This window comes from Callithrix jacchus, chromosome 14, assembly GCF_049354715.1.
Source record: "Callithrix jacchus isolate 240 chromosome 14, calJac240_pri, whole genome shotgun sequence".
Lineage (NCBI taxonomy): Eukaryota > Metazoa > Chordata > Mammalia > Primates > Cebidae > Callithrix > Callithrix jacchus.
In genome coordinates this window covers 105,836,742-105,859,612 of record NC_133515.1, presented here as the reverse complement: position 1 = coordinate 105,859,612, position 22,871 = coordinate 105,836,742, and the positions used below count along the sequence as shown (strand labels likewise).

Here is a 22,871-nt window from a genome sequence, read left to right as displayed (position 1 = left end):
ATGTGAACAATTTATCCAGAAGATTCACCTTTCAACTCACTGACCATAGATTTTAACTACAATGTCTGCATAAATATTAGCTGTGTTATCTAATCAGCTAATCATGCTGGAGGTGACTCCGTATGGGACAGTAAGATGTACATCAAAGATGAACAAGAAACCAGTGCCCCTCTAAAGATTGTTTTCTTTTAAAATAAAACAAAAAATAATAACATTTGGCCAGGCACAGAGGTTCATGCCTGTAATCCCAGAACTTTGGGAGGCCAAGGGGGCACAGATCACTTGAGCCCAGGAGTTCGAGACCAGCCTGGGCAACATGGTGACACCTTGTTTTTGCAAAAATACAGAAATCAGCCAGGCATAGTGGCATGCGCCTGTGGTCCCAGCTACTTGGGAGGCCGAGGTCAGGGAATCGCGTGAGCCCAGGAGGCAGAGGTTGCAGTGAGCTGAGATTGTACCACTGCACTCCAGCCTGGACAGAGAGAGACCCTGTAAATAAGTAAATAAATAAATACAAACAACATAAGAACATTAAAGTAAAATTTTAATCAGTAGTCGTAACCTCACTATTCTAATACCGTAGCGATTTTCCCCATTGTATATGTCTTCGGTTTTCTGCCCAGTATGAACATTTCCATGTGGTTGCCATCATACCATGCTTATACGTTTACAGTTTGCCTTCAAAATTTTCTATCATAAAATACTTAAAATAACTCACACTCTTAAAAATGATCATTTTTTTTAAAGGCCGTGTGGTGATAAACTGTCCGTCTTTTTAAGACATTCTCTTTTGGCTGGATATTTAATTACATATGCGCTCAGGAACCAGCTGTGATTAACTCTTGCTGACTGGTTTCATTAAGATTCGAGAACTGCTGATTCACATCCAAAAGTACATTCACCGTGATCAAATCCACGGGACAGAAGTCTGTTGATGTGCTAATTAATAGGACACATAGCTCCTTCTTCAGCTGCTTCATCTTTCAGGACTTTTCCAAACATTCCTTTCGGGAACTAATGCGTCCTTTAATTTTTTTGTTCTTTGTGCAGCTTAATGAGGTCTTGGTTACAATCTGATTCAAGGGAGCCATGCCACACAATGCTGTTCTATAAACACAGTAATTTGACAGGTGATTAGTGGCTGGGCAACCCTGGCCACAGGCCCCAGGTCAGCTACATGTCCTTCTCCCTCTTGGGGCCTTGATGGAGCCAACAATTCTAAACAGTTTCTGATGTGGTGATCGACTATTTAGAGTGTATTTTCGTCTTTAGTGGGGGTAGGTACACTAACGTACTTGGGATTCCGAAGTATACTCATAGGAACTGAGAATTGGGAGGAGTTAATACCCTTGATCTTTTGCAAAATATAAAGTTGAGAGTGAAGACTATCTATGATAACTCACAGCAAATGCTATTGAACTCCAGCATTCCGTTCAAGCCCAGCTAATAAGCAGCCCTGTGACAGAGGATATGTGACAGAAAACCTATCTTGTCTGGATTAATTTTAATCCTAGTTCTGCCACTAGCACCTAATAACATGAAACATTTATCAAGCCTCTAGTATGGGCCATCACTGAACAAAGTGCTTACTTATGAAAGGTATTTAATTCTCACGTTCTACAAAGTAGAGACTATTATAATCCCCATTCTACCAAAAAAAAAAAAGGAGGGCTAGAAAAATTATATCATTTGTCCACCATTATGAAACTATAAATGGCAAGGTCAAAAAATTTTGACTTTAAATTAAACTATAACATGTATACAGAAAAAATGTGCATACCTGAATGTACAGTTTGGTGACTTGTTACAAAGTGAATACGCTCGTGTAACCCCAGAAGCTGTGCTCGAGGTCCTTTCAACAACTACCCATCACTCCTCCCCAGTGGTAACCATTGTCCTGGCTTCTAACACCACATCTTGGTTTTGCCAATTTTTGAGCTTTCGTGCAAGTGAGAATCACACAAAATATGGCCTTTTGCGTCTGGCTCCTTCCAATTAAGGAATTGATTCTTATGTGTGGTGTAAGGTAGTGACCAAGTTTCGCTGTATTTTCTCCATTGCCATTTGGTGAAAAGCCATCCTGTCGCCACTGCTCTGCTATGGGGCTTTTGTCACTGATCAGGAGTGCCTGTATGTGTGGTCTTCTGGACATTCTGCTTCGTTCTGATCATCTATTTGCCTCTTCTGTGTCAATACCACCCGGAAACCTTTCCAAAGTCTTGGTATCCAGTTGAGGAATCCTTTCAATCTTGCTCTTCTTCAAAAGTTGTTTGGTTATTTGAGCCCTTTTGCATTATCATAAAACTTTTAGAACCAGCCTTTCAATTTTTGCAAAATACCAACTGGATTTTTATTGAGATTGCATTGCACTGGAATAGATCAATTTGAGAACTGACCCCTTGAGATAATTGAACTTTTAGTCCACAAACATCCATTTATTTAGGTCTTCTCATATATATATATATAATTTTTTTTTTTTTTTTTGAGACAGAGTCTCGTTCTGTCGCCAGGCGCCAGGCTGGAGTGCAGTGGTGCGATCTCCACTCACTGCAACCTCCGCCTCCCAGGTTCAAGCAATTCTCCTGCCTCAGCCTCCCAAGCAGCTGGGACTACAGATGCCCACCACCATGCCCAGCTAATTTTTCATATTTCAGTAGAGACAGGGTTTCACTATGTTGGCCAGGATGGTCTTGATCTCTTGACCTCGTGATCCGTCTGCCTTGGCCTCCCAAAGTGCTGGGATTACAGGCGTGAACCCCCGCACCGGCCCCTCTTAGAGACAGAGTCTTACTCTGTTGCCCAGACTGGAGTGCGGTGGCACTATCTCAGCTCACGGCAACCTCCACCTCCTGGGTTCAAGAGATTCTCATCCCTCAGCACCCCCAAGTAGCTAGAATTACAGGCGTTCACCGCCACGCCCAGCTAATTTTTGTATTTTTAGTAGAGACAGAATTTCCCCATGTCGGCCAGTCTGGTCTCGAATTCCCGACCTCAAGTGATCTGCCCGCCTTGGCCTCCCAAAGTGCTGGGATCACAGGCGTGAGCCACCATGCAGGCCTTTTTTATGTTTTTAATAATGTTTTGTCATTTTCAGCATAGAATTCTTAAAGATGTTTGTTAGATTGAAATCTAACAAAATTATTTGCTTTGTTAGATTTGATGTTTGAGTTTTATCTTTTAAAATATTATTTATAATTGTAGTTTTATACAATTGATTTTTGTTAATTGGCTGTTTCCCACAACTTTGCTAAATTCACTTTTTTTTTTTTTAGATGGAGTCTTACTCTGTCACCCAGGCTGGAGTGTAGTGGCGTGATCTCAGCTCACTACAACCTCTGCCTCCTGGGTTCAAGCGATTCTCATGTCTCAGACTCTTGAGTAGCTGGGATTACAGGCACCAGCATGCCTGGCTAATTTTTATACTTGTAGTAAAGACAGAGTTTCACCATGTTGCCCTGGCTGGTTTCAAACTCCTGACCTCAGGTGATCCACCCACCTTGGCCTCCCGAAGTACTGGGATTACAGGTTTGAGCCACTTTCCTGGCCTAAATTCACTTATTAAATCTAATAGTTTATCTGTCTCATTGTCTTATTCTGTTCTTAGAGGGAAAATTTACAAAAATTCACCTTCATACGTTTGCTGTGGATTTAAAAAATAAATATATTTTTATCAGATTAAGGAAGTTCCCTTCTATTAAAAGTATGCTAAGAATTTTTTATTAATACATGTTGCGTTTTGTCACATACTGTTCCCACATTTATTGAGAGAATTGTATTTTTCTTCCTTATTCCATTAATGTGGTAAAGAATTGTTCAATGATAAATTAACCTTGCTTTCCTGGAATAAATCCAATTTGGTTGTGATGTATTCCGTTTTTCACATAGTGCTTTTGTCTGGTTTGCTATATTTTATTTAGGATCTTTACATTTATCTCTTTGAATTAAAGGGGCCTCTAATTTTCCTTTCTTGTAATGTTCTCATCCAATTTTTGGAATCAGGTTTTTCTGGTGTTGTAGAAATCTTGAGGAATCTTTCCTATTTTTTCCGTTTTCTAGAAGAGTTACATAAAATTGATGATATTTCTTTCATAAATGTTGTTTAACATTCACTTAAGAAGTCATCTGGATCTGGAGTATTCTTTATGGGAAGGTTTTAAAATGCTGTGTTTAATTATTTAGATTTTCTATTTATTCTTGATCTGTTCTGGTAACTTTTGTTTTTCTAGGAATTTATACATTTCATCAAAACTTCCAAATGTACTGGCATAAAGTTGTTAATAATGTCCTCTTATTTAAAAAAATAAAATGCCTTCAAAGTATCTCTAGCAAGCATGATTTTCACTCCCGACACTGTTATTTGTGCTACCTCCGTTCTTCTTAATCAGCCGATCAGGAATTTATCTATTTTATTAGTGTCTCCAAATAACCAATTTTGGTTTTGTTCATCCTCTGTTGTAAATTTGTCTTATATTTCATGAAAATCTACTCATCTTTTTACTATTTATTTTCTTTTACTTTCTTTGAATTTAATTTGTAGTCCTTTTTCTAACTTCTTTTTTTTGAGACCGGTCTCACTCTGTCGCCCAGGCTGGAATGCAGTGGTGCGATCTCAGCACCACGTCCATCTCCCGAGTTCAAGCGATTCTCCTGCTTCAGCCTCCCGAGTGGCTGGGATTACAGGTGCCCGCCACCACATTCGGCTAATTTTTGTGTTTTGGGTTTTTTCATTTGTTTTTTGTTTTATTTTGTTTTGTTTTGAGACGGAGTTTTGTTCTTGTTGCCCAGGCTGGAGTGCAATGGCGCAGTCTCCGCTCACCGTAACCTCTGGCTCCTGGGTTCAAGCGATTCTCATACCTCAGCCTCCCAAGTAGCTGGGATTACAGATGCCCACCATCATGCCCAGCTAATTTTTTGTATTTTTGTATTTTTAGTAGAACATAGGTTCACCATGTTGGCCAGACTGGTCTATAATGCCTGACCTCAAGTGATCTGCCTGCCTCAGCCTCCCAAAGTGCTGGGATTATAGGCATAAGCCACCATGTCCAGCCTCTAACTTCTTAGATTATTTATTTTTAGACTTTTCTTCAATATATCTCCCTGTACGCATAAGTTCAGTTACACCTCACAAATTATATTTACATTTTAATTCAGTTCAAAATACGTTCTAATTTCCATTGTCATTTTATCTTTGGCTTGTGGTTTGTTTAGAAGTGTATTTTTAAATTTCCAAACACATTGGGATTTTACAGTCATCTTTTTGTTGTTATTTTCTAGCTTGATAATGAAAGAATAGAGTCTGAGTGATTTACATTCTTCAACATCTTAAAATACTTGTGTTATGACTTAGTGCGTGATTACATTTTATAGAAAGATCCGGATGCACTTGAAATCAATGAGTATCCTGCAGCTGTTAGGGTTCAACATTCTATGTCATCTAGATCACGTTTGTTAAATGGATTTTTCATGTCACCTGTATTTGTTCTGATGTTCACCTATTTATTCTACTGTTTACTGAAGGACTTCTTAAATTTTCTTACTATGATTATGAATTTGTTTATTTCCCTTTGCAGTCTGTTCATGTTTGCGTCATATATTTGAAGCTATGTTATTAAGGAGCACACACATTTTTAAATTATTACCTCTTCCTGCTGAATTGAATATTTGGCAATGATGATGCCTGTCTATCTCTAATAATGCTTCTTGACTTACCGTCTACCCTGTCTGATGTTAGTACAATAGCTCGAGGTCAAACAAGTTCTTTCAGTTCCTATCTGGCTGAGAGCTTTTGTCATAAATGGAAGCTGAATTTTGTCATGCACTTTTCCTGCATTTATTGAGATGATCATAGAGGTTTTCCTTTTGTCTGTGGATATGAATTACGTTGATTGATTTTCTAGGCAAGTGGTTTATTCATTCATTCATCTGGCCATTATCTGTAAGTGCTCATCGCCCCCGGGCACCGTGTTGGGTGTTGGAGATTCGCCGTGACTGTGGGAAGGTCCCTGCCTTCGCAGAGCGGAGTCTCAGTCTACCTCTTGAGCTCTAAGGTGAGGTTGCCAGGGGTCCCTGGCTCTGAGGTCTTTGCCTCATATTACTTCTGGTTTGAGAAGTGTGCAGCCCCCATGGACCTGAATCTTGCAGTTCTCTTGAACTTCCATGGGAGAATGTGTTAAGCCCCAGGTACTCCTAGGAATGAGGCAAATCAGGAGATCTTGGCTGGGGAAACTGAGAGCTAGCCTTGCAGCTACACTGATAAGTTAAATTTTAACTCTGGACTGTGATATAATCCCTGAGGGACACAGCAGTTTGTCCCTGGCTTATCATGGCTAGAGAGTAGAGGTTAGAGCCGTGGTATTCACGATTTTCTTCTCCACCTAAGAAGGAAGGGAACCAGCACTCTTCCAAGATTTTAAAAATTAAAAACAATAACCCCACCATCCTTTCTCATAAAAAAAAGTCATATTGAATTAGAGAAATAATATTATTAGTTAGGCATGGTAGCACCAGCCTGTATTCCCAGCTACTCAGGAGGCTGAGACAGGAGGACAGCTTGAGCCTAGGAGTTCAAGACTGCAGTGAGCTGTGATCACACTGCACTCCAGCCTAGTGACAGAATGAGACTTTGTCTCAAAAAAGAAAAAGGAAGGAAGGAAGGCAGGGAGGGAGGGAGGGAAGGAACCGAATAATATCAAAGAGATGTGTTGCACCAGTCCTGGGTGTTGACGGTAACACCCACTCTGAGGCCTCTTTTCCTGTAAGACAAAAGCCTTGGTTACCTTTGAAGCCCCCACCGTCTCTCACCTGTGCTGCTGCAACACCTGTGTAGCTGGCATCGTGCCCCTGGTGTTCCTTCCCGCTGATTCATTCTCTTCAAACTGAGCCAGGGGCTCATCCTGAACTAAAATCCAGCCATAAAATTTCTCCACTTAAAATTTGCCGCTGGCATCTCAGAACCTTCAGGATGAGCTCAAACTCCAAGCACATGAGCACCAGGCCTCCACGGCCCGGCTCCTGCCCCCGCCCCCACCCAGCCTCCTCTTCCCCACATCTGCCTGGCCCTCTGTACCCTGCACATGAGCCAATGTGCCAGGACCTCATGTCCCCACGTCTGCCCACACAAACTGTCATGTGCCCGCCACCTGCCCCTGGTGGACCTGACTTCCCAGCAGTGACTCTGCAAATGCCGCTTGAGTAGTCATTCAGACGAAACCCAGCCCTTCTTCCCGCCTCATGCCCAACAGTGTCACCTGACTACTGGATTCAGGTTCAGGTTGACCAAACATTTACTGAGCACTAAGACCCTGGCTGGAACTCTGCACACCTACCATGTGGATCGGTGGCTTTGGGAGCTGCGCGGCGCCGGAGCAGGATCTCAAGGGTTTGCTGGCTTCCTCCCAACAGGAAGCTGGGTTCCTGCTGTGAAGCTGCAGAAGTACACGGTTACCCAGCAGCCTGGGGCTCCTGCCCCCACACTCTTGGTAACTCTTTGCGACCCTAAAGTCCTCCTCGTGAGAGTTGGAGGACATCCTAAGGGGCATGTAGTTCAAACCCTTAACCCATCTCCCTGAAGTCTCTCATTCCCGCTCTGGTGTGTACATGACTAATATTTGCTGAAAGCAGGCCCACCCTAATGGGAGAATTCACACTCATGCTCCCCACCTGCAGCTGTACATTGAAAACCAGTGGTCCAGAGTCCCTCCGCAGCAAGAGAAAATGATGCATGGGAGACTTGGTGGTACGTACAGATTTGTACAGTAAGTGGGTATGAATAATGATACCCGCAGAAGTAGGTGGAATATGGTGATTCTTGACACTTCTAAAGAAAATAATACTATATGTTCTTTTCTTGCTTCTCAAAGGAGGATATTTGTGTGCCCTGCGGATCTGGGGCACTGGGCCAGAGAATGAATGTGTATCTTCCTGAGGGGTTAGCTTCACTCAAATATTTGCGTTGAAACCGGTACATTCACTGGTCAGTGACTGAAAACATTCCTTCTACAGAACAGTGAGCATGGATACGTTGAAGAGTAGGATGAAGACTTGGCACAGATATGAAAGCTACATTGGGAAACGTTGGGGAACTGCGCTGCTTTGGGGACCTGGATATCCTTCTCTGCAGTGAGGGGAGCTGGGGCAGGAGGACACTGGCACTGGCGGGTGATAGTGTAGCGTGCCCAGCTCTCCCCAGGGCTCTGCTGGGTGGAGACAGGGGGGCGCCGAGGTGGCACTGCCCATTTCCAAAGAGTGAACATTTGTTTGTTCTTCCTGTCATTCATGCCTTTTTAAACCCTGCAGGCTGAAACCATGCAAGTGGCCAGAATCCAGTCCCTACCTGTGGCCCTGATGCTGCCCTGGCATGGTCTGGGTTTGGGAAGGCCAGTGCCCCTGCCCCTGGCCCCTCCACACACACACACACCTTACCCTTGATGACACCCCTGCTACCACCCAGCCACCACTCCACCCCAGTGGGGCTGACGGCTGAGAAACCGGGAAGTGCTGCCCAGGCCTGCTTGATATTCTGGGGAGGGTGGCAGCAGCGCTCAGAATCCTCAGCTGAACCTGCCCCGCTGCTCTGGAGGCCAGAGGGCACTTGGCAGAACTTCCAGGAAGCGAAATAACAAACAGTCTCCAAAAAGCCCACAGTGTACTGAGCCCGGGAAATGCATGGCCTCTGCTGCCCCCACCCTGTAGAGAAGCTCTCAGGGCCAGAAAGAGGAGGCAGCTGATGGGGGAGTGGGGTACGCATCTCCTAAGTAGGCCTACCCCATCCAGAGGGGTCTGAGGGACCCAGCCAGCCCCACAGGAGGCCTGACCAGGGCCTCAGACCCACCCCAGGGCCTGCTTGCAGGCTGCACAGGGCCCACCCTCACAGTGCAAATAGCTCTGCAGGAAGATAGAGAAAGGAAGCCCCAGCATCAGGGTCAGATCCCTAGAGAGTGACCTCTGAAGTCAGGGAGGAGAGGAAAAGGAACTCAGAAGGAAGTGGGGGCACAGACATGTGTTGGACAGGACAGACACCCTGCTGGTCTCCCCATTTCCTGAAAGGGAGAATCCTGTTAGCATCGCCAAGGGAGGGGATTGGGGGTGTCTGGGCCAGGGCCTCCGCACACTGGTGAATCAGATGGGCCCACAGAGAGGCAGGGTTTCCCTTGGTGGCAAAAGCAGACAGCACCCAGCCCCACGGTGGTCTCCTCCAGCGGGGGTCCCATCAGAGCCATTGCTCCCTCCTGAGCCTGCATCTCTCCTGTGGAGTTCCATTCAGCGGCCTGCCCGAGGGGGCCCACCCAGCCACAGGGCAATGGGAAGGGAATGGTCCAGGCAGGACGGTCTGGCCAGCTCCCCTCCCCCGCCCCGGCTCCGCTGCCTCCCCAGCCAGGTGTAGAGCGGGAGGGCACGGTGCAGTGGCAGGGGTGGGGGCAGGGGCTCAGGGTGGCAGCAGGAGCCCGAGGGCCAGGAGCTAAAGACCACCCATGCCGCCTTCACAGAGGGCAAGCAGGACAGAGACAGCGACTTAAGCCACATGGACTTTCCCATTATCCCCAAAGAAGAGGGTTCTACCCGCACAGTGGTGTGAGATGCAGACATGGAAAATGGCCTTTTGGTGATCAGTCAGAGGGAAGGTCTGGCTGACTGAGTGGGGAACGGGTGGCACAGCAGCACGGGGAGCCTGGAAGCCCCCAGGGAGGCTGTGGGACTGGCAGGGCCCCCCCTCCAAGTGCTCAGAAACTTCCCCAGCAAGACTTCAGCCTGTCCAGCAGCCCCAGGGACTGTTCCGGGACTGTGATCATGTGGTCACCATGGTTTGTGGACACCGAAATGGCAGGAATGTCAAGCGCGGCCTCCCGCTCCGCAAGCGTCTTCCAGCGCCCTGGGGAAGGTCAGGACTGCAGCTATGGTTAGTATAGTGGCCTGCACACGTGCTTGGCCCATTCCATCCTCTCCACGTGCACATGCAGTGTGTGTGTGTGTGTGTGTGTGTCTGTGTGTCTGTATGTGTATGTGTGTATGCACATGGGTTTATGTATGTGTGTCTGTATATGTATGTGTGCATGTGTGTATGTGTTTATGTGTGTGTATGTCATATGTGTATTTGTGTGTGTGTGTCTGCCCACACCCAAGACTTGCCTGCAGAGGTTACAATGGCCAGTCCACGCTGTGTAGCCTTAGGCCTGTGGACTCATGAACACTCTGGGCCCCTCTTCTCTTGTCTTTAAAGAATTCTAACCCTTGGTTGTCCAAGAATCAAGGAAAATAATAGATGTGCAAGGAAGCTGCCTAACATTACGTTTTAGAAAATAAGGGTGTACGTACATTCATGTACTCGTGATTATCCATTCAATCATTTGACAAATGTCCTTTGTGCTCAGCCCTAAGAAATCAACAGTGAAGAAAAGAGAATTGACATTAGCCCTTGTTCTCAGGAAGCAGACGGTTTAGTAGGAAAGACCTGAATAATAAGCACAGATTTACAGTTGCATTCAAAGCCATAAAGGGCAAGAGCAGCCAGCTCTGTGCACGGGACTAATGGGACGCGCGAGGAAGACATCACCAACGTGGAGCAGTGGGGTGGGACTGTGAATCCAGGACGGCCCTGGCAGCAGGTCCAGGAGGCACGGGCTCACTGGAGGATCTGACGCCTGGAAATCTGTCCACAGGGGACAAGACAAAGTCTCATTAGTCAGAACAAAACCAGGATCCTGGGAATTTGTCCAAACAGGGATGAGGCTGATGGTAGCCGACAGGTTTCTGGGCATGCAGACTAGTGTCAGGAAAAGCCCCGGGAAAAGAGGGATCTAGGGGGAGAACAGGCAGCCCTTTGGGGGAGCAGTAGGGTCATCAGAAGCCTCGTCCTCAGAGAAGTGCAGTGTCAGGGTCAAAGGAGGATCAGTTGCAAGACTCCCCACTGGGGGTGGCCCCAAATCTCTTGCGTCCGGGTGAGGCCGACCCTCTCCCATATGGCACACCTGGAGCTGACCACGGGGTCCATGCTCAGTGTGGGCACCTTCCCTCTCCTCCCCACGCCCAGCAGTAGGTTCCTTTAGTTTCTTGGCTTAGGCTCCAAGTACAGCCCGGGGGCTTTAAATCTGACCCTGGCATCCCCACTTTGTGCTCCATGATGTTGCAGGTCAGAATTTGTATGTAGTCACCTCCTGACTGACATGGGCTGTGCTGGCCTCCTGGACTGAAGCATGGGCCAGATCTCTGGCCCTCCAAGGGCATCGAGCAGTGAGCATGGCTGGCCTGGGCCTCCCTATCCACCTCTTGTTGAGGACTCAGTGGATGTCAGAGTCTGGGACAGGGACAGTTTTCCAAATGGAGGCTCAGTGGTCCCAGACCAGTGAGAAAATAAGTGTTGAGTGAATGGATGAGAACAAAAGCCAGAAGCTTAAAGATATTTGGAAATAAGATGTCCTTTTTCTCATAAATAAAACACTCAAAGACCAGATTTTCCAAAGCAATTGGAATGGCTACCCCCCAAAATATCTCCTTCCAGAGGAACTTCTAAAGGGTTAACTGACACCTAAAGGGAAGGGGCTGAACATTTTCTACCTAAAATCACAGAAAACAAATCTAGTTTGGCTCTGGGCATTCCCATTACATCCTTAGGTAGTTCTAGACACACATTGTCTTCCTCCCTTGTTGGAAATAGATGCTTGATGCTTTAAAGAAAAATCAGCACTGAGACAAAGGATCTCTCGGCAAAGCGATTTTTACTTTCTGCAGGAAGGGTACCCTCGCCAGCTGCGAGAATACAACAAGCAAAGGAAAAGAAGGCATATGTATCCCTTACTCACTTGGGGTCATCTTTACTGCTGTGTCTGATCTCCCTTGGTTGGAGCCAGACTTTATGATTTAAACTAAAACCCGATTGGCTAACAACTTAAAACTTTTCTTAAACAGGTAAAAGCAATGGAAAACAAAAAGTAAGTCCAAATAAGGAAGGGGCATAGGCTGCAAGCTGGGACATGCCTGTGAGCACGTCCAGCACAGATACCTTGGTTAAAGTACAAGGACATAGAATGTCCTACATGCCTGTAAGCACGTCTAGCAGCTACATAGGATAGGGCTCAACAAAGAGTTATTAGCAAAAAGCAAGAAAGATTTATTCTTTAACAAGAAAGGAAACTTTGAAGGGAACTTTTCTACTTCCCACATCCCTTAACTAATTCTAGACACAAAGTGCCTTCCTCATTTAACCCTTGTAATCACACTGGGAGGTGGGGGCAATTTGTGTCCATTTTGAAGGGGAGGACGCAGATTCAGGGTGGGTGGGTGCCTTCCCCACAGGCAGAGCACAGACACCCACACTCACAGCTGCTTTAAACAACCAGCCATGCCCCTGATCTTGGTGTTTGGCTTGGATCTTTTGCCGTCGGTTGGTTTCGTTCATGTGACTAAGACTTCTAATTGATTCGGCCCCGTTTCTGTGTTTGTTTTTGACCTTTGCAAGATTCACTAATGGTTGATCCAGCTGCCCCTACATCATTCTCCTGTCACATGCTCAGTTCTCCTGACACTAACATCGGCCAACATCATGTGCTGAAGAAGGGTCTTTGGCAGCTGGAAACCAGCCCAGCCACTGCAGCAGGCAGCCAGCAGGCATCATCGGTCATCAGCCCTCCATCAGGAAGACAAGTTCAGCAATGGTTCCTGAGAGAGGCTTGGGATAGGAAAAGAAAGGATGCTCCTATAAAGGAAACAAATGTTCCAAGATACTTCCATTAATTAAGAAAATCTAGGGCAATAATACGCAGTCCTCAAAGTCCTAGATTATAAAACCATTGTGTTAGGTTGAAGCAAGTGTCACAAAGAAATACAGAATGCCATTACTAAGACTTTAAGGTGGCAAACATACTGAATGGAAACACCTCTTTCTTAATGCTCAAAATACTTCATGTAGCATTCAGGCTTCTACTTTAAATTAATTAAGTTGTATGCATGCTAAGAGCACTTTGGGGACATTGCAGAGATCCTCTCTGAAGAGTACATGATTTGAAACTATAGCTAAGAAAATTCTGTGAAGTGGTGCAACTCTCAGAAATCAAATATAACTATGCAGGTCAGGTGTGGTGGCTCACGCCTGTAATCCCAACACTCTGGGAGGTGGGAAGATCACTTGAGCTCAGGAGAACAGCCTGGGCAGCATAGTGAGACCCCATCTCTAAAAAAATTAGCAGGGCATGGTGGCACATACCTATGGTCTCAGCCACTAGGGAGGCTGAGATGGGAGGATCACTTGAGCCCAGGAGGTCAAGGTTGCAAGGATCCATGATCACGCCACTGCACTCCAGCCTGGGCAACAAAGAGAGACCTGTCTCAAAAAATAAAAACTAAAAAATAAACATAACTATGTAAATAATATGTATTTTTCTATATTACTAGCTCCCACTCTCCTGGGGCATTCACTACTAATCTCAGTCATATTGGAGTTCCCCTCTCTCCTTTTTTCTGGGATTCCAATTAAGCTCCAGGGCTAGGGTGATGGAGGCAATAATTACATCATTCTGAGGCTTTGGGAAAGGGATATCTCATCTTCACTGTCATCTCCACATGCTACTATCAACTTGTGTTATTAATAGAAACTTCCACTGTCCCTCCTGACCTGTGACCAAGCATCCATACAATTTGTCCCCAAGGCCCTCTCCTGGTCAGTGTCCTCTCAGTTATTCTCACTCAGTTACTCTGGGACCCATGAGCATTGATTCAGCAGCACCTGTGTGGTGGAAGGTGGACAAAAGCCCAGTCCACCTGGTTATGTCATACCATTTCTTCTCCTAGAAGCCATGACTTCTAAGGGTTGGAGCCTCCAGGCTTCTTTGGGATTTGGGGTGTCCCTGAGGCTCACAGCCTGGGGAATGGGCTCAGCCTGTTCTCTCTAGAACCTGACTGTTGCATTCTGATTGTCCCCTCAACCCCTCACCTGGGAGGAGGCAAGAAAGGCTTACCCTTTACCACCTTTTCTCTTCCCACATTTTCTGTTACATATGTTGTCTACGCTCTGAATCTTTTCTGTTCCTCTAAGCACCTGGGTTTGTTTTGAGTTGTTAGGTGTCATTTATATAGAAGAATATGTGGCCAGGTGCAGTGGTTCACACCTGTAATCCCAGCACTTTGAGAGGCCAAGGCAGGCAGATCACTTGAGGTCAGGAGTTCAAGACCAGTCTGGCCAACATGGTAAAATCCGTCTCTACTAAAAATACAAAAATAGCTGGGCATGGTGGCACGTGGCTCTAATCCCAGCTACTTGGGAGCCTGATGCAGGAGAATTGCTGGAACCCAGGAGGCGGAGGTTGCAGTGAGCCGAGATTGTGGCACTACACTCCAGTCTCGGGGACAGAGTGAGACTCCATCCCAAAAAAAGGAAAAAAAGAAGATGCACAGATCTTAAGCACCCAGCATATGGAGCATCTCCCTCAACCCAGAAGGTTCCCCATGAAAGGGCCTAGACTTTTGGAAACAAAACAAGCTGACTAGGTCCCTCTTATTTTTCTCTACCCTGCTCTGCTCCTTCCCTTTGGGGAGGTAACAAGTGCACCCTGGCCTACCTGCAGCTACCTAACGGGCCGAGTACATAGAGAAACACCAAGGGCAAGGGGCACCCGTGGGATACCATCTGAAACAGTATCCTCTTACGAATCACCCAATAACAAATCATTATCCTTGTGACATTCACACAGTATGTACTAGTCCACTGAGCGCTCTAATAGTTCGTGTCATTTACCCTTACAACGCATTGGATTTGCTCCATACAATGCCCCATGGACAAATTATATGCCTATTTGACAGATGAGAAAACTGAGGCCCAGACTAAAGAGGTGATTTTCAGATGCTCCACAGGTGACACATGTCAGAGATGAGACAGGATCCAGATTCATGCCACTCCATGTCTGCTCCCAGAGAATCTAATCATTACCAGCCCTTAGAGGAGAGAACGGAAAGACAGTCACTGACGCAGAAGGATCTGAAGGGCTCCCAAGCCCTCCTCTCACCCGGCACCACTCCAGCTCCATAGGATGGGCTACATCCCTTTACTCCCAACTAGTTCTTCCATGGTGTTAAGCCTTCAGATACGTCAGTGAATTGCCCCTGCAGAGGGTGCCATGAAAATAGGTCCTAGTAAGTTCTCTTCAAGGAGAAAAAGCGCTGGAAATGAAACAGATCAAGACAGTTTGGTCCTCGGCATGGCAGGGGCTGAACTCCCCGGCTGCATCCACACATTCTCACAAGCAGTGTGATTCTGGGTTATTTACCAAACCTCTTTAGGCCCCTGTTTTCTCACACGTGAAGAAAAGATAATCACAGAATCTCCCTCAAAAGGGTTCTTATGAGACTTCCATGATATCTCCCTGCCTGATGCAGGTAAGCATGCATAGATGCTAGCTAATATCATTACTGAAAGGAGGCTTCCAGTATTTCACTGTTGCTGAGGTCAGGGGTGTCAGACCAGCCTCACCAATATGGTGAAATCCTGTCTCTACTAAAAATACAAAAAAATTAGCTGGGCATGGTGTCAGGTACCTGTAATCTCAGCTACTCGGGAGGCTGACGCAGGAGAATCACTTGAACCCAGGAGGCGGAGGTTGCAGTGAGCCAAGATCGTGCCATTGCACTCCAGCCTGGGCAACACGAGCAAGACTTCATCTCAGAAAAACTAGAGATAAATCTCTAAGTTTAACATGTTTTATTTTGGAAGCAAGAACTGCAATTTGGAGCATACACACAGCCAGTGGTCTTTGGTATGTCCAAAGAACAGAGGAGGTTGGAGGTTTTACGAAAAGGAGAAATGTAGTGTTTTGTTTTGAAAGAAAGTTCCTTGGCAGTAGTCAAGTTTGGGGGGCCCTGGCAAACACTGCTTGGTGGGTGATGGTGCTGATTTCAGCAGCTTGCTTCAGCGGCTGTTACATAGAACTGCTTTCAGGTTACAACCACAGTTCCAGGGCCCAGGCTTGCAGGGAATCGCATCCTTGAGGCAATGTTTTGTGCCCACGGTGCTTTACCCTGGCTTCTTGGCTCTGCTTTTTAGTTGAATATGACAAGAAAGATCCAATTTGTATGAAGCTTTGACCCTGTTTTGTAAACTCCCTTTGATGCAGTCAGGGTTTATTCCAGGAAGCTTCTGGGAATAGTCCATGCAGCCGGTTGGAAACGGAGGTGGAATTCAGTGGTTAGGGTTCAAGCCTCCTCTCCATTGTCCAGTGAGAGCAGCCAGGGCTGGGCGCTGGCGAAGGAGAGTAATGCCGCTCCCAGGAAGTCAGCCAGTGCTGAGCAGAGAGAACCACGAGAGAAGTGGGCAGATCTGTGCATGTGTGAGCTGGTACCACTTGCCCAGCAGGCAGGTGTGGGGTGACACATTGCTGGGTGAGCCCCTAGCTGGGCGGGGCATCCACCCAGGTCAGCTCAGCCCAGATGGAGACTGGGACTGTGACCAAGGGGTGAGTGAAAGTCAAAGCCACATATGTGGCTGAGGGGACAGGTGGCCACCTGATGAGGTCCAAAGGCAGGAGGCTTTGAAACAGGGCAGAAAGGGATCCCGGGGCAAGGGAAGAGGGCCGAGCAGCTCAGATCTCTGACGGTGAGTGGTACTGAGATGGAGAAGAGCTTGTCTTCCTTTTTCTTGTGGGTGTCGGGCGTTCAGGCCTGAGGGAGCCAAGCTAGAGGGTGCAGAGCGTCGTATCTGCCTCAGAACTAGACGTTTGAAAGCAAAGGTGAACGGCCCAGCAGGCTGCTGGGGGACAGAAGAGACCCGGTTCACCATTTTAGGAATTGTTTAGCTTTGGCTTTTTTCCTCACGAAGAGACTGAAATCTGAAAGAGCCTTTCAGCTTATTATCGAAAATGGTCAGGACCTGAAAATTAGAGCCTGGGCCTGAGCTTTCAGCACATTTAAACTCACTGGAGCGAGGTGGAAAAGCCACGGGAGAGAGATCCGCTAATTTAGAAAATAGGGAAAGGGAAGACAGCGCCCATCTCCCCCCACCCCAACCCCCAATGCAACATTGACCACAGGTAACTCCTGGCCTCTGTCTACTGAGGCTGAGAGGTGTGTTCTGGGTCTGATCACCCTACCCTGACTCGGCCCAGCCCCTCAGAACACTCCACAGACACTTGTGGAAGGAGGGAACAAATGATACGTCAGGAAAGCCTAAATACAGGAATGTCACAAGAAGCCCTCCAGGCAGCGAGTCACTTGGCCCCGCACAGGCAGCCGCTTTCTAAAACATTTCACTCTTAGTGTTGTCCTTTCATATTTCTTTCTTTTACTCTAGTGTACTGTTTTATAGTGTCTTAAACCACCATGCAATTCCACGGGTTCACAGCAGAAAGAATTGAGAAGTAAATCTGCTAAAAGCGGGGGGACAGTCAGTGAAACTGACACCTGTGTGACACTTTACAGTTTACAAAGTGCATTTGTCACAATTTTAGACTCTTCAGCTTTGGAGGAGACTGAGGGTGAGGGACATAGAAAAGAAGATCATTCTCTGAGAGACACAATAACCAGGAGAAATTCATTTAGCAGTGAAACCACACGAATGTCACTACATCTCCAAGCCCTCACCGTTTCCAGCACCCAGGCGGATGGATAGCGTAAGTTCCCCACCTGTGACTGCACAAGGAACAAATAAAAGGAAAGGGGGCAGGCGTGATGACTCATGCCTGTAATTCCAGCACTTTGGGAGGCTGAGGCAGGTGGATCACCTGAGGTCAGGAGTTCAAGACCAGCCTAACCAACATGGTGAAACTCTGTCTCTACTAAAACTACAAAAATTAGTTGGGCCTGGTGGCACATGCCTGTAGTTCCATCTACTCAGGAAGCTGGGGCACGAGAATCACTTGAACCCGGGAGGCAGAGGTTGCAGTGAGCTGAGATCATGCCATTGCACTCCAGCCTGGGCAACAGAGTGAGACTCCATCTCTAAATAAGTAAATAAAGGAAAAGGGTAGGGGGGTAGAAGAAGCCCAACCCTATACATTTGTCTCCAGGGTCTCTATACAAAGAGGCAAGCTGGGACTGAAATCTCTCCTGAGTGTGGAAGGTGGAAGGGAGCAGCAGCTGGACAGCACAGCTCAAGGCAGCGGGACTCGCTGGGTGACTCAGGCTGCTTCGGGGTGACTGCAGAAAGCGAAGGGAGGCTGACTCAGGATGCGGTAAGGAGTGAGGACACTGCCTTATATTGCCTAGGCCTTCCCTTGATGTGCTTGGAAAATAGGTTACTCTTTCTTCACCGGGTGGGGACATTAATTAATGTTTGCAAAAGCCTTTACAATCCTTGTGAAAAGGTGCTCCGCGGCTCTAATTATCAAGGTTTCAGCTGCCAAGCTTTGATCTTAGCACAGCACCTCCACCCCGGAAGATGTCAAACAAGGTTGCTATTGTCAGGACGCACATCCAGCTCATGTGGATTTCTATCTGCACCTCCAATTACTGCCCGGATTCCAAAGCCCCACAAAGAGATGGTATCTTGTTTGGGGAGGAGGTGACACGAGACCTGTGCCCCCACCCAACTCCACCCTGAGAGAAGGCAGCTGCCTGGAAGGAATAATTTAACAAGTTTCTGGAAGGGCTCGCACATCCAAAAGCAACGTCCCCATGACTTCTCATGGGGGCCGGAAATTCCTCCACTAAAAATTCCCTTTTTCACGGGTCTTTGCTGCTTTTTCATACAGTCTAGGACAAGGTGGTGGAGGGAGAAGCAGCCCGGGAGCCAGGAAGCCAAGCCCTGGGTTTCCTCCCCATTCTGGTGCTGGCTCTGCCCTCACTGGCCTGGTGACCTGGATAAACCCATTCTCTTTGTCATTTTTTTCATCTAAATTGGCGATGCTAATACCTGCCTTACAGTGCTATCATGCAGATTAGGTGAGATATTGGGTGTAAAAGCCAATGTAAGCAACTTTATTGCTACTGAAATGTCTGGGTTGGGATCCTCCCCAAGAGGGATTAGTTAATGGCCACCTGGGGTGGTCAGAAGAGCCAGGGGAACCACAGCAGGGGGCAAAAGACTCCAGGAAAGGAAAAGAGAGAGACCCCACCGCTGGCACAACCACAGAAGTCTTGGGGATGAGGAGGGACTCTAGGCATTTCCCCACTTCCCCAGGCAGCCGTGTGCCTTACAGGAGAACTGAAGCTGCCGGCTCAGGCCTGACCCCCCACGTTCCTGCTGCCCCAAGTGTGTGGGAGGAGGGTGAGGGAGGACGGACACCCCTGGTGAAAGAGCCCGTCAGAAAAGTAACCGAGCACGCCTGGGTTGTATGCAGACACATCCCTCAGGTAATTTAGACAAAAAGGCCCCATGTTGGCTGCAGTAGCCCATCGACGTCAGACCACAGTAATTGCTTTCTTTGTGAGAATTTCCTGCATAATTTCCTCTCCTTTGTTTAGCTGAGAGAACCTGGCCTTGCATCTGGGAGCTTGCTTGCCAAACATGATGGGTCCTTAGAGATGAAAGACGCAGAGTGAGCTATTTCCCATAAACACACAGGCGGGCGCATGGACTCATCACTGCAAGGAGAAAATCAGCCCCCATGTTTCATGCGGGAGGTGCATGGTGCTGTTGGGGGAGTGATGGGTGAAGGGAGGACACATCCTCCGGGATCACAGGAGCTGCTTCTCACCAGGACCCTGCTTCGACCCAGGCTTGGTCCTGGGCATTTTGAATGAAAAATCTCTTTCAACCTTCTCAACACGCCTGTGGTGCAGAATCCAGGAATGGAAAGAACTGGGGTTTAGAAGCCAAACATCACTAGACTGAGCTCCGTCCGCTGCCACTTACTGAGTGAACGGGGCAAGCTACTTGCTTACTGGAGCTTCAGTTTTCCCATCTGTGACATTGTGAGAATTCACTGCAGTAATGACTGAGAAACACCTGAACCCATGCAGGCAGGTGGTATATGACAGGTCTTGTGTTGCCCTTTATAGAGAAGGATGCAGAAGGATAGGATGGTTGGCCAATGCCACATTGCTGCTCAGTAGCAGAGCTAGGCCCATCTCCCTGCCAAGCACAGGCGTTTTGTGCAGAGGCCACCAAACCCATACCCTTCATGGCCAACGTCACAGCAGTTGGATAGAAGTCTCCCCCGGTACTTGGCAAGCCCGTTGAGGGTAAGACCATGCATCCAGTCTCTTGGCATCCTTGGTATCCTTGGCATCCTCTCCCACTGTGCAGTAAATGTTCCTTAAATGGATGAAAGCATTCAGGAGCGCCCAGAATAGAGGGAGCAGATAACCACAGAACAGCTGTCCACTGTGTGCCTGATGACTTCAGCCTCTTCTGTGTTCTTGGGACACGAGGTCCCTTCGCTTGGCACCGAAAATGTCCTGAGTACCCCCTGGCTGACTTGCCAGGTGCCAGTCCTCAGGACAGGAAGAGGGATGGGCCCAAGGAGGAGAATCGTGTCCGAGGTCAAGCAATGAACACCAGAGAAGTAACACCAACGGGGAACCCATAAGGAAGCTTGTGATAAACAAACGTGGGGCAGATGAGATGGAATCCTGGACGGGAACACACCTTGAAAATGTGCAGATCTGTGGCAAGGGGAGGGATCGCTGCTTAGATCAACAGCAGAGGCCTGGTCCAGGGCTGGGGGACGCTTGTTTGTGCTTCCTGGGGCTGCAGGGAGATGTGGGAAACAGGCTGGGGCAGAAGCCCAGCAACTCTCATAGAGGAGCACAGGTTTAGGGGAGCAAAATCTGAACGGCCACTCTCTGCCTCTCCACCAGTTTTCTGTCACATGCTCTGGACCTGGGCCACAGAAGGGCGGCTGGCTCAGCCTCCAGTGGAACACAGAGACACTTGACAAAAAGCCTCCAGTTAACCGGGGCAAGCAGCAGGGTGGGGCTTAGGCCTCCTGACCAAGTCCTGGTCTCCCTGCAGCCTCCAGCTTCCTTCTGAGAGGCAAAGCCCTCGCCAGGCAGGCACTAATAAGCAGCAGTGCCCTGCATCCCTGCCCAAGTCCCCGGACCCCACACTGGCAGGCTACTGCAGCCCCTGTCTGGCCTGGCACATGGCACATAGGTGTCTTGGCATGTGGGGTGGGGCCATGCCCCTGTAGTCACAGATTGGTACTCACTGGAAGAGCTTCCAATGTGTGTGAAGATGATGCTGTGACCAGAGCAGGCCTCATCACGAGCTGGTGATTTGATCCCCTCCAGACAGAAGGCCAAGTCTGTACCTTCCAGACAAAACATCAGCTGACCCATGACACGGCTCAGCCCCCAGAGGCCTGGCTCCCAGCCTGCGGGAGAAGTCACACTCCAAACAGCTGCGGCAGCGAGGCCTTCAGAGAGTGGCTAATTAGGGTCTCACCTGGCGAGCTACGACCTGCTCATGAGCTCTCGACCCAGCTGCCTCTCCCCAGGGCCTCTGGCACTCTGCTGCCTCCCTCACCGATGGCGTGTGACTTCCTTGATCTGTATAAACAAGAATTGCGCCTCATTCAGACAGCAGTCATTGACTGGAGGATCCAGGACGTACAACACTGTGCTTGCCCCCGGTGGTAGGGTTAGGAGAAAAAAACGTGATATCCCCTGATGTGAAAAGCTGAAGAACCCCATGGGGCGGGTGGCAGAAAGCATCAAACTGTGAGTGGCGATGGGTGTGCTGGTCACAGAGTGCTTCTTGGGCAAGGTCATTCATGAACTGGTCCTTGGAGCACAGATGTGCAGGAAATGGAACAGGACACAGCAGACGCCACTTGAGCCCCACTGCAGTGGCACAAATGGAAGAGGCTGACAATGCCGAGTGCTGGGGAAGAGGCAGGTGCCTGGGTTGTCTATCTGTCATCCATGGAAGTGAGTCACCCACTCAGGAAAACAGCTGAACACCCCCCAGGGGAACCTTCCCGTACACTGTGACCCAGCAATTCTGCTGGTACGTATACACTTTAGAAAATTCTTACACAAAAATGTTCACAGCAGGACCGTTCAAATGCCCTCCAACAGAAGAACCAGTGGACATGTGTGTTCACACCATGGAGCATCAGAGGGCGTCCAAAGAGAGGAAGCAGAGCCACCCTAGCAATACGGACAAGACTTAGAAACGTGCTACTAAGTGAGAAAAACAAGTCCCAAAAGCATACGCAGAGCATGACACCCTCTCTCGAAGGCAAAGAGAAGTCAAATATAATATACACAGTTTAGGACTCCAAGGAGCAGGTAAGATGAGAGGACAGAAAGGAAAACAGGCCAGGAGCAGTGGCTCACGCCTGGAATCCCAGCACTTAGGGAGGCCGAGGCAGGCAGATCACCTGAGCCCAGGATTTCAAGACCAGCCTGGACAATACAGCAAAACCCCATCTCTACAAAAACTACAGAAATTAGCCAGGTGTGATGGCATGTGCCTATAGTCCCAGCTACTTAGGAGGCTGAAGCAAGAGGACGGCTGCAACCTGGGAGGTCGAGGCTGCAGTGAGCTGTGCTTCTGCCACTGCCCTCCAGCCTGGGTGACAGAGAAAGACCCTGTCTCAAAAAAGAAAGAAGAAAACCAGGAAGTGAGGCACACGGGATTCAGGGTGACGGCTGTCTTGGAGAAGGCAGGGAGGGAGTGGGACGGGGTGGGCCACAGCTGGTGTCAGCCCTTGCTAACTAAGGCCTAGCTTTCAGGTTGGGCGCTGGTTTCACAGGTGACTATTCTGTTACTTTAAAATCCGACCTATTAGCACAGCTAGTGAGGTAGGCATATGCCTGTAAAGCGAAAGTGATGAAATGCACCGTAGGCCGGGCGCAGTGGCTCACGCCTGTAATCCCAGCACTTTGGGAGGCCGAGGTGGGTGGATCACGAGGTCAACAGATCGAGACCATCCTGGTCAACATGGTGAAACCCCGTCTCTACTAAAAATTACAAAAAATTAGCTGGGCATGGTGGTGCGTGCCTGTAA

At 48.0% G+C, this 22,871-nt stretch overlaps 1 long non-coding RNA gene across 1 annotated transcript; it reads right to left on the bottom strand.

Annotated features, from left to right (window-relative positions):
- Nucleotides 1-494: 494 nt before the first annotated feature.
- Nucleotides 495-22,010, bottom strand: LOC144579353 (uncharacterized). The gene is made up of 4 exons (XR_013526776.1): nt 21,894-22,010; nt 21,302-21,405; nt 10,312-10,369; nt 495-7,424 (listed from the first exon to the last, which is right to left on the bottom strand). It is a non-coding gene; the product is annotated as an uncharacterized LOC144579353 (long non-coding RNA).
- Nucleotides 22,011-22,871: the final 861 nt, after the last annotated feature.